Source organism: Fukomys damarensis, unplaced genomic scaffold (genome assembly GCF_012274545.1).
Source record: "Fukomys damarensis isolate Sample0158 unplaced genomic scaffold, DMR_v1.0_HiC HiC_scaffold_20, whole genome shotgun sequence".
Classification (NCBI taxonomy): domain Eukaryota; kingdom Metazoa; phylum Chordata; class Mammalia; order Rodentia; family Bathyergidae; genus Fukomys; species Fukomys damarensis.
Genome location: NW_022900932.1, coordinates 43,720,392 through 43,737,855, shown reverse-complemented (window position 1 = coordinate 43,737,855; position 17,464 = coordinate 43,720,392). Strand labels below are relative to the sequence as shown.

The 17,464-nt window shown below is 41.3% G+C and overlaps 1 long non-coding RNA gene across 1 annotated transcript; it reads right to left on the bottom strand.

Moving 5' to 3' along the window:
• Window positions 1–5,676: 5,676 nt before the first annotated feature.
• On the bottom strand, window positions 5,677–15,861 carry LOC104872532. Its single transcript, XR_783212.2, has 2 exons — window positions 15,489–15,861; window positions 5,677–6,459 (listed from the first exon to the last, which is right to left on the bottom strand). It is a non-coding gene; the product is annotated as an uncharacterized LOC104872532 (long non-coding RNA).
• Window positions 15,862–17,464: the final 1,603 nt, after the last annotated feature.

Here is a 17,464-nt window from a genome sequence, read left to right as displayed (position 1 = left end):
AGCAGAGGAAAAGATGTTTGAGAAATTGCAGGAAACAGATAATATTGTGGCTGAGAACAAAATCATCCTTAAAATGGGATTCCATCTCCTCCTGGTGTTTTGTCTATTCATTTTTATGTAATTGTTAACACTTAATTTGTAGAATTTTGAGTTTTGTTTCCGTCATCATGAATGAGATTTTAATGTTGTGTAATATTTGACCAAATCGAAGTAAGATTGCTATTAATCCTAATTGCAGACATTTAAGTAATATGTCCTCATGTTAAGTATTGAAATAATATGGTATGTCCTTAGAGAAAGATTTCTTTGGGTGTAAATCTTCCTCCACATTTCTGGCTATTTTCTTAGTCTCTTGGATCAGATTATTTCAGTTAGAGGTGTTGAAAAAACTATTTCCTCACAGCACCCAGAAGATTTTTACTAGTACCAGTGCTGATCAGCAGAGTGAACAGTGCCTCTCCCTGCATGCAATGTCAGTACCATTTCTTTTAAAAAGTGTTTAATCACTGGGTGTGGTGGCGTACTCCTGTAATCCCAGCACTCCGGAGGCTGAGGCAGGAGGATCACTGTGAGTTTGAGACCAGCCTGGGCTACAAAGTGAGTTCCATGTCAGTCTCAACTACATAGTGAGACCCTGTCTCAAAAAAAAAAACCCAAATAAAGAAAGAAAGAAATAAAAAGTGTTTTATGGGCCAGGGATTTAGCTCAATGGTTCCGCCAACTGCCTCAAGCACAAGGACCAGAGTTTGATCCCTGGTACCCCCAAAGTGTGTGGGGGGTTTATAAGTTGATAAATAAATATTTTGGGCCGGGGATTTAGCTCAGGGGTTCTGCCACTTGCTTCACAAGTTTGATCCCCGGTACCACAAAAAGAAAACAAAAAGCTTTAACAATGTACTTCCTTGCCAGTATGCTGGATGTTTTTCATGTCCATTCTTCTGTTTCTCTTCATAAAAATGTGTCCTTTTCATGTCAGGGCTGACAACCTCTCCTGTCCGCCCCCTTCCCTGCTGGGTTTCATCTTCTGTTTCACCCACCTCAATTTTTTTTTTCAAAATTTATTGAATGAGTTTCTTCCAGCCTTATGTGCAAAGGTTTGGTGTTGTCTTTATAAAATCAGTTTGTTTTCTTTAATATTGAAGACAATAAACATTTGCAGTATTTGTAGCCTTTTGTTTGTTTTTGTTTTTTCTCCCTGTGTAGTTCAGGCTGGCCTTGAATTCACTATGTAGCCCAGGCTGGCCTCGAACTCAGGGCAGTCCTGCCTCAGCCTCGGGAATGTTGGGATTACAGGTGTGCATCACCACGCCCGGCTTGTAGATGGTTTTAAAATATTATGTTTTTGGACAAGCAGTTTAATGTTTTTATGTCATTAAATCTTCCACTGTAATTTTTTTCTAGTTCACCATTACAAGGTGGGCCAGGAGACCTGTGCTGCCCATGCGCGGGAGTGGCACACGGGGTTCCAGGCGCTCAGCTATTGCTCCACCTGCAGGCACAGAGAGCGGCCCTGCCGCACCGGTGGCGCTGTGCCACACACAGGGGCGTGGCCGGCTGCAGGGTCCTGGCTGCTTGAAGCGCCTAGAGGGAGGAGAGGTATGAGAGGTATGGAAGGGACTCCGCGCGGCCCCTCCCTCTACCTGCCCTGGTCCTGCAGGCGCTGCAGGGGTGCCGAGAGGAGCGTTCCCAACCGGAACGTGTAAGTTTGTTTTGGGGGTTTTGTATTTTTTTGTTGGTGGTGGTGGTTTTTGGTTTTTTGGGGGGTTTTTTTGTTGTTTTTTGAGACAGGGTCTCACTATGTAGTTGAGACTGACCTGGAACTCGCTATGTAGCCCAGGCTGGTCTCGAACTCACAGCGATCCTCCTGCCTCAGCCTCCCGGGTGCTGGGATCATAGGCGTGCGACTTTGTTGCTGTAAGGTAGAGGACTGGTTTATTTACAAAAACGATGTTGTGAATGATTCAGGGTACGTTCTGTAGACCAGGAATCAGTCGTACAGTTCTCTCTTAATCTGCTTTACCACTTATAACAAACATGGGCTTATGTTTAAATTGCTTTAAATTGCCTTTAGGCACATTGAGTAGTAAATGTTCGGTACATTTAAACGTAATAAAGCAACCCCCCAGAGGGAGGCGATCCACTCTTCAGAAATTCTTAGTCACTTTTCATTTATGCTTTATTTCAACATTTTGTGCTGATTTTCTTACTTGTGACTAATATGTAAAAAATTAATTTTTGTATATGTGCTTATTATGTTTTTCTTGCTCTGTATTTTAAATTTTAACTAGAGTATTTTCCTCTCATGTTAAATCTGTAGGGGTCAAATTTCAAAGAACATTGCTTAAAAATCTCCAGTATTTGTTTTTAAAGTATTTTCCAATATGGACTAAACCTTTTTGAGTTCATTTTTGTTATCGCTACAAATTCTGATAAGATATAAAGCAAATAAATGAAAATATAATAGGAAGCTGGGTTCCAGAAGTGGAAATATCAAGGGCTGAAGTCAAATCTATCTGTAGCCACATTTTTCCTGAAGCGCCTGCCACGTGTGACTAGGATTGCAGAACTGACCCTTTTATTCGCTGCATGTTAAGCTTGTGCCTTCCTTGTAGCAGCCCTTGATAAACATCTGAGCACTGGATTGCCCTGAACCTTAGGGAGTGAGGCCTTTCCAGGCAAGGGTCCTGGGACCCTTCCCAGATTGCCTTGCTGTGGCCTCCCTCTGTCCAGCTAAGAATGGCAAAGGCAGTGCCACTCCCTCCTCTTTTTGCTTTGGTCAAACATAATGCTCATGAGGGAACATTTGTATCAGATCATTTGCATTTTGCTTTATCAACAGGCTGCAAACTGCTGTTTTCTCCCTGTGATTCCTGAGCTGGGTTTGGCAACAGGTTGCTTTTGGGGGCGTGTGTGTGTGTGTGTGTGTGTGTGTGTGTGTGTGTGTGCGCGCGTGTTCATAAAGAAACAGTAAAATACTGGATTAGCTTTTCTAGTTCTGGACTTCTGCCAAAAGTTCATTGCTCCCAACCCTCCCAGGTTTCTAAAATTCACTAACTTGATTTAGGCTTAGAGGAAATGTTTCTGCCTTAAGCGGGTACAGTAATGGGCTGCATGTGGATTTCTTCATGGAACAGTCATTGTCCTCTTTGCATTTTAAAGGAAGCCCCAGGTCTCTATGTAAATTTCACCTCAGAAAACCCAGAGTAAGAATACTTATTAGCGTTTGCTTACCTTTAGGGAAACGCTTACCTTTAGGGAAGGGGAAGGAATGGCACTCCCCTTCCTTCTGCCTGGGCTTGAATAATAGCTGACTCTATCTTTGGGAAATTGCGTGTATCTAGTAAAAAATAAGAAAGAACTCGTGCAACAAGGAAGTCATGTTTCTTTTACTTTCTTGGCCTACCTTTTGTGCATTTTACTCTAAGGGTCGGATGCACTTCTACAGACATAATTACTATCTTTACAAATGGACAGCTCTTACTGTCACGAGTATGAAACCAGTCTCATCAGCTTTACATTCCGGACAGTGGGAGATTTCTGTGAGTTGCAATGCACCCCAGCCGCATCTGATTCCAGCGCCGGGTGTGACAGCGGGCTGTTTTTCATTTGTTTGTTTTTTGTAAAGTATTAATGAGCTATAAAGAAGGAAGCATTTTACTGGTGCACTCTCACTCATTTTCAGTGGAATACTAGAAAGACGTTCTTATGTAGCTTCTTATACTTGATGTCAAAAGCTTATCATTTTGAGAAGTTGGAAGCCATGGGCTGCTAATGCGTGAGGGTTTTGTGTGGTTTGGGGATTTTTTAATGAAAACTGAGTGCATCTCTTAAGCATGTTTTACACTTGCCTTCCCTCTCGTTCTACCTTTCCCTGCTGCCTTTCTCGGTAGCACACTCTGCCCACTCCTGTGCTCTTCTTTAACTCCTTCATGGATATCAGTGGCAGACCCTCCCTGTCCTCTCCTGCCTCGCCCTGGAAGTACAGAGAGATGCCCAAAGGCCAGAGCGAGGCTCCCAGTGGTCAGTAATGTCACCAGCTCACTGAGGGCACAAGTGGAGAGAGCACCGGGGGGCCCAGGGCCCACCTGTCCCTACAGCTGTCAAGCTGGCCAGTGCTGGAGCCACCGAGAGAAGCAGCCCACTGGCTGGAATCGGACAGGTTTCTCACTAGGAGCCCTGGCACTGCACCATGAGTCCACAGGCCAAGGGGCCATGTACTTGCTCCAGGGTTCAGTTCCATCTCTCCAGAATAGAGTTCCTCATAGGACTGTGCCTACATGGCGTTTTAAGGATGATTATTTCCATTATTGTTATGTAATTGCTTAAAAGTCAGTCATAAGAAGCTCTCATGCTTTGCAAGCTGGTCTAGTTCTCAACCTGAAGAAAATTCTGTCTTCCTAAGATAGGCTGTGTATTAAAACAGAGACTCGATTTTCCACATCCTCCAGGAAGAAAGCTTTGTCAAGCTCTAGCTTAGAGGAAGACCTGGATAAGGATATGTTGGGATGGCACAGTGTCAAAAATGACAACCAGATTGTGGAGATTTCACTCTTAGGAATAGCATCATTTTGTACCTAAGGGTTAGGTGAGGTAATCTCTTAATCATTGCTTATGGGTTACACAAAACCCCTGAAGCTTTCTGAGCCGATTTCTCCATGGCAGAATTGCTCCTGTTCACTGGGGCCCTACTAAGGTGCCAGGGAGTGCACTAAATGCTTTTATAAATACTCCCCTACATAGTTCCCCAGCCTTATAAAATAGGTATTACTTCAAAGAAAAGGAGGCACATGAAGGAAAAGGTATGCATTTGGTTAAGAGACATCTGGGAATCCAATGTACAGCTAAGTTGTTCATGCAATGGCTAGAAATAAAGTAGTGGCTACGTCAGTAAGTGGCCAGAAGAAATTTCTGTAATGTCTGTTACTATGCCTGAGAGTTTTTAGCATTTTTCAGTGATTAGGTATTAGATCAATTTTAATAATTCAATACGTTTCCTCCTATGAATGCTCTTTGCAACATTTGCACCCAGTCTAAATAATTTAACTTCACCTATAAATTGGGGACAAGGGACTTCAACAAAAATGGCAAGATTTTAAAATTAATCTGATAAATTGACTTCAGTCCTAGAACCAGTAGTGTTGTTGAGCTGTGTCACCACATAGACCAAAGTTTGAATCCCGGTTCTAAGACTTGGGAACTGGGAGAATTTGGAGAATTCATTTTACTTTTTCTGTTCCTCTGTCAGTAAACTGTGACAATATTAACTAAAATTCTTTGCAGCGGAAGCACAGTGTAGTAGGTTGGCCATAGATGGTCAATAATCAATCATGCAGTGTTGAGGGCTTCCAGTCTCTTTTGAATGTGATGGTTTATAAAGAAGAAAAACTGTAAAGTCCCGTCACTTACCTTATGATTCAAGTAACAAAGGTTTCCTGTCATTTATGTATTCAGCAAGTGTTTACTGAGTGCTTACCCTGTGCCAGGTGCTGTTCTGAGTGCCAGGGAAGTGACAGTAAACAGACTGGACAGGGTCTCCACTTTGAAAGCAGGTATCACAGTGACACATAATGTGACATGACACTCGTTTGTTTATAGGCTTTATCTTAAATCAGCTTTAGGTTCACAGCAAAACTTTGCGGAAAGTACAGGGTATTCCCAGACAGCTCCTCTCTCTTCTTTGCCTGGCTTATAGGAGGTATTTGAATACCTCTCAGAATGGGCAGTTAAAAGCCCCCTAGAGAGCAGGAGAATCTGCAGAGAGCCATAGAGTGCTGGAGAAGTCATCCAAGGAGAGCAGAATCACGTGTGTCCTGTCAGTGTAGAAAATAGATACACCAAGAGACTTAACAATTTACTAAGACTACGCAGTCAGTATGTAGTTGAGCCAAGCTTTGAACACAGGAAATCTGGCTCCTGATTGCTTGCTCTCACCACTAATAAAATCCAGACTATACGAGAGAAAAAGAGATACTCAAAGACAAGTCCAGCTATGGTATTTTTCATTTTTTGTTTTATACATAGGCTTCAGCACAACTGATCCTAGTCTTTATATTCGATGTTGTATCTTACTTTCTTTCAAACTGAACCTTATAATATTTTTTCCACGTTGTTTAATATTCCTTACAGAAGTTTTTGTAGGTGGGTCTGGCACTCAGGAGGTTGAGGTAGGAGGATCGCCATGAGTTCAAGACCAGCCTGGGCTATGCAATGAGCTTAAGGCAGCCGAAACTACATAACTACATAGTCAAGACCCTGTCTCAGAAAAACAAGAAAACGTTGTTACTCTTTACTGATGCTCCCGTAGGGTAAGTGTACCACCCTTTGTGTAGCACTCTCTCGTGGTTGGCCATTATTCCTTCCAACTTTCTGATCTGGTCACAGGTACAACGGTAACTATCTCCATGCATAATTTCTTATGTTCTTCAGAAGGCACTTTCAGGGTACCATCTCAGAAGTAACCTGTGAAGCCCAAGGACATGAACACATTCAGGTGAACTTCTAGATAAAGGTGGCTGTTTGCTGAAGAATTTGAATGTATCAGTGTCTACAACACTACACGGAAATAGCTTCTTTTTCAGTTTATTAGCACACGTGTAGTATATAATACTTAGAGTCCTTGTGGGAAGCTGGTGCATTGTACATAACACATGCTAGTCCTTTTTCATCCTGTTCCCCATTTTCACTTTCAAAACAAGTATGAGCAGACTTGTCTTTCCCCGATACTCTTATGGTACATGCCTCACAATTGGCCAACGAGAACACTCCACATTCACAGGAGGGATTGATCAGGGATGAGTGTGTGACCCAACTGGAGACTTGCAGAGGCACTAGTGGGAAAAGCAGGGCGTATCCACCTGCATGTCAGGCATTTTCACCTGCATGTCACCAACTTTGAAATCTTACAAGGAAGCAAACCCAAAGGTAGTGTCGAGAAACAGACTGTGGTTCAATCCCCCGTACCAAAACAAACAAACAAAAAAACAGATTCAGAGTCATCTGACAGCATTGTCTGATGACCACTCAGGCCAGCCTTTCTCCAAGACTTTTTAGTTATATGAGTCAACAGATTCCCTGCTTTGATGCACTTGAATTGTTATTTTCTGTCATTCATGTCCAAATCATTCATCACTGTACCCTCAAGTTACAACCTGCCTAACATATGAACAACTTGAGTTAATTATGTTAATGGAAGACTTATCTGCCTCTTATTATCTATAGCATGTACCTAGGTAAACTACAGATCTCAGCTGTATTGACTTACAACCAATTTGAGTTACAACCAGCCATCAGGAACTGATCGAGTTTATAAGTCAAGGGTCCACTATATAATGAAGCTCCCTCCTTCATGCTAGCCCCCTCTCATCAGTTTGGCCTCTGTAGAAGATATGTACTTCAAAATGTTGGAAAGGCTGAACAAAATTTTGAATAAAGATCACCTGAAGCTGAACACGTCACCAGCCAAGAATCCCTGCAGAGGAAATTACCCTCTTCTGACCTTGCCAGCACAAGGCCTTCCCACAGGTCATCACTGGTTGGTAAGCTTGCATCATCGTCATCAGATGAGACTGCTTTTGTGGCCACCTCATTTCAGATACATTACTTCCACGCTCTGAGTGTAAATTCTGTCTCTCCAACTTACCAAATAATCCTCTCAGTGGGAACAAATATGTTGCCCCTGGACATAACTTTGTGTGACTCCCAGCCAGGCACTGATCCTCTCTGAGCCTCCACATCAGTTTTGTTTAGTTTCCTCCTCAGACCATGAGTCCATGGGGAACACCCCAGAATGGCAGTTATATCCTCCACTTCCCAGAATTGGCATTCTCGCCGCTGGGGGTCGCAATTACGCTGTGTAAACTGTCAAATTTGCCATGGGGAGGGGGCGGATTGAGTATATTAGTAAGAGCAGAGTCAACCTTGTAGCTGTAGTACTTAGTGTCTTAATGAGCCTGGCCACCTCCTCAGAAGGTGAATATTGCTTTTTTGTCTTGTGTGAGGTGAGGGCAGAGTGTGGTGGAGCCCAGGCGAGACCCACTGTGCTTAATTTCTCCTTCCCGGGAAAGCTGAATACCTTCAGTGATGTCAGATGCTTCTAAGGGCTGCTTTCACTTTTCCTTTCACGATGCCTCTGCACCACCTTTACCTCTGCACCACATTCTCTCTTTCTCATGGTCTTGATATAGGAAATAATACCTGAGATGAAATATGAAATTTTGTATCTCCTCAAGCTGTTAGCTGTATGATACGCCCAGCTCTTGTTCTCTCAAAATCGAAGAATGAGTTCTAGGAACAATGGAGGCTGAGAGTAGGAAGATATTTAATGTTAGGAAAGCTCCTGAGGGCAGGAGGGCTCCCGAGTGAGTAGCTGGGGACCCTGCTCTATGAGGGAGTTTTGTAGGGTAAAAACCATGTGGGTACAATGTGGGCCACAGCCGTGGTCATCCATCCAGTACGGTTACAAATGTAGTCAGTTAGGTGATAGTGGTACAACTGGGAAACAAGTCATGTAACAGGATGGATGGAAAGAACAAGGATTCTCCTAGGAAGTGGGGGGGTCCAGAGGTCTCTAGTCACCCCCCACCCGGGTGTCGATGTCTCTCTAGAATTCATTAGGCCCAGTGTTTGTTATTTGAGGAAGTAGGCAGGTCTGGTCATCTTGTCTTCACCTCGTGGCCTCAATCAATATGTTTCCAGCCAGTAGGTCTCTGGCCGCAACTGTGGTGTTTCACCTGTGTCTGGGTGTCTTGAGGACCTAACCCTAACCCTAACCCTAACCCTAACCAGCCCTCCTCACAAAAATGAGCCACTTTCTACAGACAAACATTCTCTACTTCATTCTGAAGTCCAGTTCCAGTCTCACAAACCAACATGACGTAAACTCATGAAGAAAAAAGATCAGGAAACTCTGCCAGCAAAGTCAACTTTCCCCTCAGAGTCCAAATATTCCAGGATCATTGTATACATAAAACCTTTTATACCACTGCAGTGGAAAAGATATTTCCAGTGATCCACCCATCTATTTTTTTTTTTTTTCATTTTTAGCTTTTAAATGTCTTAGGACTCTGGATCATGCTTTACACTCTGATTCTCACCCTGGACCCGAAACTGTGACAGACTTTTATTTCAGGAAAAGAAGCTCACTGATTAATAAGGTAAATTTATTTCCTCACATAGAATAAAGTTGGAAATCTGCCCTTCCCTCCCCAGACTCTGTCTCTAGACAACCTCACGTTTAAGCAGCAGTATACCTGGTATAACAAAAGTTATACCAGAAGGCCTTTATTTAATGTCCTTTCCAAGGCGATAAATGAGAAAGCACTTTAACAGAAATTGATTTAATTAAGTGACACCCTTGGACACTTTAAAGCTCTTTTCTCACATCACTCGCCATACTAATGTGAAGTCTGGGTTGATGAATAAGAAAGCACAATGGCACTTCCAAGGCACAAAAATATGTCTTACCCTATAATAAAAAAAGAAGACATTCAAGAGTAAGGTTTCTTTTCTCTTACTGCTTGTAGTATTTTGTTCTTCTGTTAGGTTTCTGGGATGCATAACATACTGCTATTATTGGTGTTTTTATATAAAAATAAACGTATTTATACATATATATAATTTGAATTTTTGGAAACTTTAACTGTGCTGTCAACTTATCCGAATTTACTGTGTTGAGTTGGCATTGTACAGAAATTGATCTAGAAATGTTTTTTTTTTCCATTTGTACAGGGGTAATGCACTGTGTTAAATATGTAAGGTCATATCTATGTGGGTTTGATTAGAGAAACTAATAAAGTATTGTCTAAATAATGAAAAAAAGAATAAGATAAGACTACAAGAGCAAGAAGCAATTTAAATATGTTCAGGGACCATTTTCATCTTCAGAATAAAGGATTATTTTAATCTTACATCATTGCCTTTTCTCTTTTACTTTCCTTTTTAGTTTTATGTTAGGATTCCCTATTTTTAATGTTCACACAGAGATTTCTTTAACTGAAATACCAAATAGTTTCTCTGGTGTGAAAAACTATAATAGCACACAGGACCCTAATGAGACAATTAATAATGTGAAATAGGAAGTAAAGGGCTAAAGGTGTAGGGAAAGTGGGAAGGGTGGGGAAAGGTAATAAGGGAGAGGAAAAAAATATGAGAAATTGAAAAAATGGAAATAAAGTGTTTGTAAATAAAAGGGGGGAGGGAAGGAGGGGGTGAAGGGAGGGCAGGGAGAAGGGGAAAAAATGAGAACCAAGACCTGTCATGTAAAGGTACAGGATCCCAATAATGAATGAAACTGTACTGTATACCTAGATCGTACCAATAAACTCAATAAAAAGAAAAAAAAGAGTAAGGTTTGAAATTCCCATTAGAAGTAGAATGTAGTCACGATCACAGGTTTGTCAGAGAAGGGCTGTATATGTGCCTGGCCCCAAAGATCATCACCCAGCCCCGGGGTTAGCCAACTACACCAGTGAGGCGGGGGCCCAGAGCCCTGTGACGCCCACACAGCTGCGCACTCCCAGAAGGTACGGCCTGGCCCTCCTGGACCTCACCTTCCCATGGTTCCGCTTCAGAATGGGTTCAAAGCCATTACAGGCTTTCTATTTCAGTTGTCCTGGAATTTGTCCATCCCTGTGAAAATTACTTGAAAATACATGAGCTCATGTATCTCTTTAGAGAGTTATGTATATTTTTTAATGAATTAGGTTGTATGCTTTTGGAATAGTGGAATTCATTTTTCATATTCAGTATAAAAAATATATTTTGATCAGTGCCACTCCTTTTGTTTAAACTTAACGTTTATTTGGCACCTGGAGAAGTGATTTCTGTTTTAAATTTTCTGACAGAAAAATCAATTATGTTTTTAATAATGTGTCGGTGATATTTCCAACTGATTTTCTAGAAGAAGCTGAAGTTCTTGTTGGTTCTCAAAAGCTATCGACAAGCACAGGTCCGATGAAGAACTGGATATAACAGTATCATATCCAAGTACTAGAGGCGGAAAACGGCAACCCTGTGTCTGGCTTCAACTACACCAACCCCATAAACAGCCTGACTGTTTATGATGAAATGGAATGGTCAATTTAATAGGGAAAGCCACTTGGCTGTGGCAATTAAAATAGTCCAATTATTTTATAGCATCATTTATATTTAAATTAGCCAAAGGTCCCAAAAATTTGATTGTAAAATTTTCCTTTTAGCAATGAATGACAAAATTTTCAATGTTGAATCTAAATTAAGTGATAAGTGAAAAAACACTGAACGGCAAACAGCTTCCAGGGATTGATAAACGATGTCTACAAACAGAAAGTGTGCTGCGGTGATTAGTGTTAGTCATAACCTGGCTGAGGCAGCACACAAATAGTTTATGTATTTTTATTCTAACAGAAAACACATGGACAGTCTGTGCTGTTGTTATATGAACTGGCATAATTGTGCATATCTTTTCTAAAACATAAATGCCAGGATCCACCTGCAAATTCGAGCAGGTGTAGGATCATCGGCAAATCTGTAGTTTTTTGCATCTCCCCTCATAGGGAAAGAAAGTGGGGAGGAAAAGCAGAAGCTGAGAACGTAGTCAAGGGCAAGTGAAGGTTCTAAGTACATAGTCAGCTTTTCTGGCTAGCATGTTACAACATTGCCCTTATCGTAATAACCTAAGAAAATCACTTCTATGGTTAATTTTGTCTTAATTCAATGCCAGAGCCCAATCCTTGTTTAGGAGGTCGCCAGAGACCAGACCAACAGGGATTAAAAACCCTTAATTTAGCAAAATGCCCATAGATAACTGAGTAAGGAAGTCAATTTGTATAATACTCTCAGGTAAACATAATAGATTTAAAGCTACAAATTCAAGCTGGGCTGTTCTTTAATGGTTAGAATAAGAAAAAACATCAAATTTACTTTGATGAGTTTAAAAAAATAAATTTGCACTTTATTATTCAGAGAAAAAACAACCAAAAAAAACAGAACTTACAAAACTTTCCATGGGGTCACCAAGCATGCTTTCTCAGGGCAAGCACCGAGCCCAGCTCAGAAGACAGGTGTGGGTGCTCCCCCCAGCTGTGCTCCTGGGTGGGGCCTGCGGGGCCTGAGGACGGGTGCCCTTGGGCCGGAAGACCAGAGGCCTCCCTCAGTGTCTCCTAAGGCTCTGAGAAATAGAAATGCACATATACTACAATAGAAGGAGTATAAACTGACACTAATTTTCTAAAGGAAATTCAGAACTAGGAATAAAATCCCATGCATGTCCCATAGCCTTTACTCCAACAAGTCCCATCTTTAGGGATTTGAGTTAGCTAATTAATTAATTGGCCTCACTATGTAGTTCAGGCTGGTCTTGAACTCACCGTGTAGTCCAGGCTGGCTACCTCACAGTGATCCTCCTACCTCAGCCTCCCAAGTGCTGGGATTACAGGCATGTACCACCATGCCCGCCTCCTAGGGATTATTTTAATATTGGTTGCGGTGGTGGGTTTTTTTTTAAATGTGTCTGCAGTCTTTTTAACACCCCTTCCAAAAGATGGAGCCTAACTCCCCTCCTGTTGAATATGGACCAGATTTAAGGAGGCCTTGCTTCTAACAGTCAATGTGAGAGAAGTGCTGTTCTATGAATTCTAGGTGAAATCATAAAAAAACAAAAAACTAAGCAAAACACCAACAAAATCGGTGGATTTGGCTTTGTCTCAGATCCAGATCACTCACTGGATCACGAGGGAAGCCAGCTGCCACATAAGAAAACACAAGCTCTCTAACTCCTGACCCCCGGGATAAACATTAACTGTTATGCTATCCCCTAAGTGTGGTGCAATGTGCTGTAGGCAGCTAGTACAGATACATTCAATGCTTTGATTTCTTGGATGTTGACAGTGTCATCTATAATAGCAAAGAGTAAGAAAAAAAAATTAAACATGCACTGTCAGAAAGCAATGAAATAAAGTATCATCCTCTCACTATCCATGAGATGAAGAGGTAGATCTTAACAATGATATTCTGAATAATATTTAATATAGAAAATACTTATCAATATTATTCCGTAAAATCTACTTTATAAATCACTAGGCACAATATAATTCTGACTATTTCTAAAATTTGTGTACCTATTTAAAAAAAACAGAAGACTAAAATATTAATGATTTTCTATAGGAGACATAGCTTTAAAGATTTTTTTCCCCTTGTTGGCCTATATTTTTCAGATTTTTTACAATAAATTCATGTTATTTTTGTCAAGGTAAAAAAATTGTCAAGATAAAAAAACTGGGGTCATTGGGCAAGTTAAATAATTAGAAGAATGGAGATATTTCTGATGCTTGGGTCCCTTCCAGAAGTGAGCTTGCCCCATAGTTTAACTCCCGTAGTGAGCTGGAAATTTACTGTACCCTGAAATGAACCATTCCAACTTAAAGTGGCTTTGACTGAAAGTTACTCTTTTATAAGGACTGCAATTCTTTTTCTTCTTTTTTTGGTAACAGATACCAAACTCGGGACCTTGCACTTGTGAGGCAGGTGGTGGAACCACTGAGCCAAATCCCCAGCCCTATTTTTCTATCACTTCCATTTAATGTGTGTCTGAGAGGAAACACATCTATGTGAGATAATTTGTAATTACATGACATCTTCATCTCTCTCATTATACAAATACACTCTTCTCTGTGAAGCATGTGAAATTATTAACTTCGGGTAGCTCCTTTATATTACCAGTGAATCCAGAGTTTGTCATCAAACATAAACCATACATTTTTTCCCCTTATTTGGACACAAAAACTAACCTAACATCAACCCAATGATAAAAAGCATTGTTATTTGTGCAGAAAAGTAAGAACCATTTTGGACACAGATAAAGAATTCTAGTTTAGTCATCTGACAGGATTAACACTCAGTAAGAAGGGTCCCAGGAATCTAAATTTTGACAACATTCTTTTCAGATGATTCTAGACTTTTTGAAATAGGGTTTTTGAGACTCTGTAAAAGCTACACATCTGTGCCTCAGAAAAACTCTTAACACTCCCAAAACTTTCACACCTTTTGAAGGGTTTTATGGACCTTTCTAAGTCTATCATTTGCCCTCTAGGCTAATGGCTCATGGTTCTACTTGGGAGCTCCTCCTTACTACCAAAATTTACCTACTGATTATACAGATCGATCCATATCTGACACCCTGGCACCCAGAAAAACGATCAGCCTCTGTTATGGCTGTGTCTAGATGGCCCGGAAAGCCTCACGCGGTCATAGGTGAGGCTTTTCCAGAAGGGACATCCCTAGAGAGTGTGGTGTTAGAAGTGAAGTGATGCCTGGTGCAGTGCTAGACTCAAGGGCACTAAAATTACACGCTATGCCCTAAGTAGTCTGGGTAAGATAAAAGGAGCAAAAAGATGCTGTTCAGGTCCCTTGCTGCTTTTGCTGTCTGACGCCTGCAGTGAACTGTTTCTCCTCTGCAATGCTTCTCTGCCGTGTGCCAGGAACAGCCATCCACGGACTGAAACGTGAATGACTGTGAGCTAAATGAACCTCTCCTCTAACTTTCGGTATTGAGGATTTTGTCTTAGCAACAACAAAAGTAACTAAGATGCTGTAAGAGTAAGAAGAGAAGACCAGAGAGCAGGACTCCCACCTTTCCAGCCTTGACCCAGCCACGAGGACAGATCAAAATTACTGTCCATGTGAGGCTCGTCTGTGGCACACTCATGGAGTCCCTAGCTGGCCATTATTCAGGTTTCATTAGGGAATACAGATAAAGCTTCTTCAATAGTCCCTGGCATATAGGAAACATTTAATAAGTGCCGCAGAGTCTTTCAGATTGGGAAACTAACACCAGAGGAACTAAATATCTTACCTTAAGTCTTATGTCAAGCAAATGACAGAGACTGGAAGCCAGTGAGTGTGGTCCAGAGTACATACGTTTGTCCATATGATTATGACTCCCTAGCACAGTTTTCAAACATGTAAAAACCAATAAAAAGATACATTCATCAAGCACCAAATAAAGGGCGCAGTCTACTGCAATAAGAAACAACTGGCTCTAGAATGAAGCGTTGTTGAAAGACAAGCTTGGCTCAAAATGTGGGGATCTGCTTTCCAGAAATCACCATGGCAAATTCACAAAAACTTGAGAATTCCCACAAAACATCCAAATATGGAGAAAAAGAAATTGAGTTGGTTTTATTACCCTAGTCCTCTTCTGACTGAGGAAAAGAGGAAAGGGCTCAGGGGGAGAAATGGGTAAAACAGAAAATAATCCACAGTCCAAGAGCTCTCCCCAAGGTCAGTAGCACTGAGCCTTAATTAGTGAGTAAGCTCTTGCACAAGATAAGTAGTAAGTCTCAGAGAAACAGGCAGGAATTCAGGTCATGTCACACCCCCTGCACACCACTCCAGCTCCCTCCTATTCTCTTAAGGTACAAATAAATAGAGTAGGCACATACGGGATCTCAGGCTATGAAACAATAAAAGAACAGGTTCAGATATCATGGGGGGAAACTTGAGAATGTACTCACACATTATCAGAGCGAAGAGAGAACGTACACAGAATCACTGGGGCATGAACCACACAACCGGAAACAGCACTCCCAACTGCAGTCAGTACAAGAGACCTGAAATAATCAGCAGAGAAAGAGGAAAAGTTGACTGCAACTCAGTTTTGGACGTTTCGGTCCCGGGTTGGTTGCCCCCTTGCTTTGGGGCCTGTGGGGAGACAGTACGTTATGGCACAAGTCCATGTGGTGGCAGATGGGAAGGAGAGGGCCAAAGACCATCACACCCTTGAGGACAGCACCCCCTACGCCCTCCCCCCAGGCTCCACCTCTTAAAGGTTTCAACACCTCCCAATTACACCCCAGGCCAATGACCAAGCATTTAACACAGGGAACACTCAAGATATAAACTATAGCAACAGGAAACACGGACAGCCAACTGACAAAATGAAGCAAAAGGACAGAAACAAACCATACAAAGGAGAAAAAGGCCCAAGCCAGACAAAAATATAGCTCAACACAGAGGATTCCTCCAAAGTGCTTTGCATGGTTTATTGTACTGAGAACATGAAAACTATCAGTAAAACAGAGCTTAAAGGTGTGGTTAGAAAACAAGCAAGATGAAAAAGAATATGACAGCTAACATGAAAGGAAGTTAACAGATCAAAAAAATCCCCAAATGAAGTCAATACCAAAACAAGGCTAATCCAGGTCTCTGAAGCAAAGACCACTGTCACAGCTGTGTCCAGATGTCCCGCCAAAGCCTCATGTGGTCATAGAGGGGCTTTTCAGAGGCGGCTGGGTCTAGTGCTTGGGATGCAGGGATTAAGAGTATGTGATTACTAAATAAGTACACTGCTTGGCTGGGCACTGGCCTAATCCTGGTAGCCTGGATATAACACAAAGCAGGCAGAAAGAAACCGCTAAAGCCCCTTGCTCGCTTTGCCACCTTCTGCCTGTTTCTCTCTGAGATGCCTGTGTGCCGTGCCGCTCTGTTTTGGAGCCAGCTGATTATGTACTGAAACCTCTACAAACTGTGAGCCAAATAAACCTTTCCTCCTTTAGCTTTGGGCATCAAGTATTTTGTTTCAGTGATGAGAAAAGTAACTAAAACAACCCATGGAAACAGGTTGAATTCAGAGAGAGAAAGAGAGAGAATTTTTTCTTTAAATAAAGAAGATGAAAATGATAATTGTAGGATACCAACTGCATTTGAGTAAAATTTTATACAGAAATTTTAAGCCTGGCACACACAGCAGTTAAATTACTGAGCTTCAGGTCACATAGAGTAAATAAATGAATGAATGAATTAATAAATAAATATAAAATATTCTATTCAGAAAATATTTTACTCAGGAAATTAGGGTAGACTCTTATTCTAATTAACATAAAATTGCAGTGCGAGTAGTTGATGAAATAATGTTTACAAAGTTCTGAGGACAAAGAAAGCATAACAAGTGCCATGTTCCAGTATAAGTGCAAGGAGTAGAATTCTCAGAGAGAGAAACTAAGAAATACGGCTCAGTCCCTTAAAAAGTATTAAATCCAGCCTTCAAGAGTCTAAATGAAATACAAAGTAGACAAATAGTGTGGAAAAAGCTCATGGTAGCACTGAATAAATTTAAACGGAGAACAGCATGTGAATGTTATAAGCCTGCAGTGTAAAAACAATAATATTACTAGTAGTAAGTACTCCACTGGGTATAACTGCCACATTTGCTTTGTTCAATCACCTGTTGATGGACATATAGGCTACTTCCAAGATTGAGCTATTGTGAGTTTTGCTGCTATAAACAGGGGTGTGCATGTGTCACGGCAATATGATGTCTTTAACTCTTTCAGGAAGACACCTCGGAGGGGAATAGCTTGGCCAAATGGGATTTCAAGTGTTAGAGTTGTTGCTTTTGTTTTTTAAAGAATCTCCCTAATGATTGCCACAGTGGTTATATTAGTTTACATTCCTATCACCAATGTAAAAGAGTTCCTTTTCCTTTCCTCCT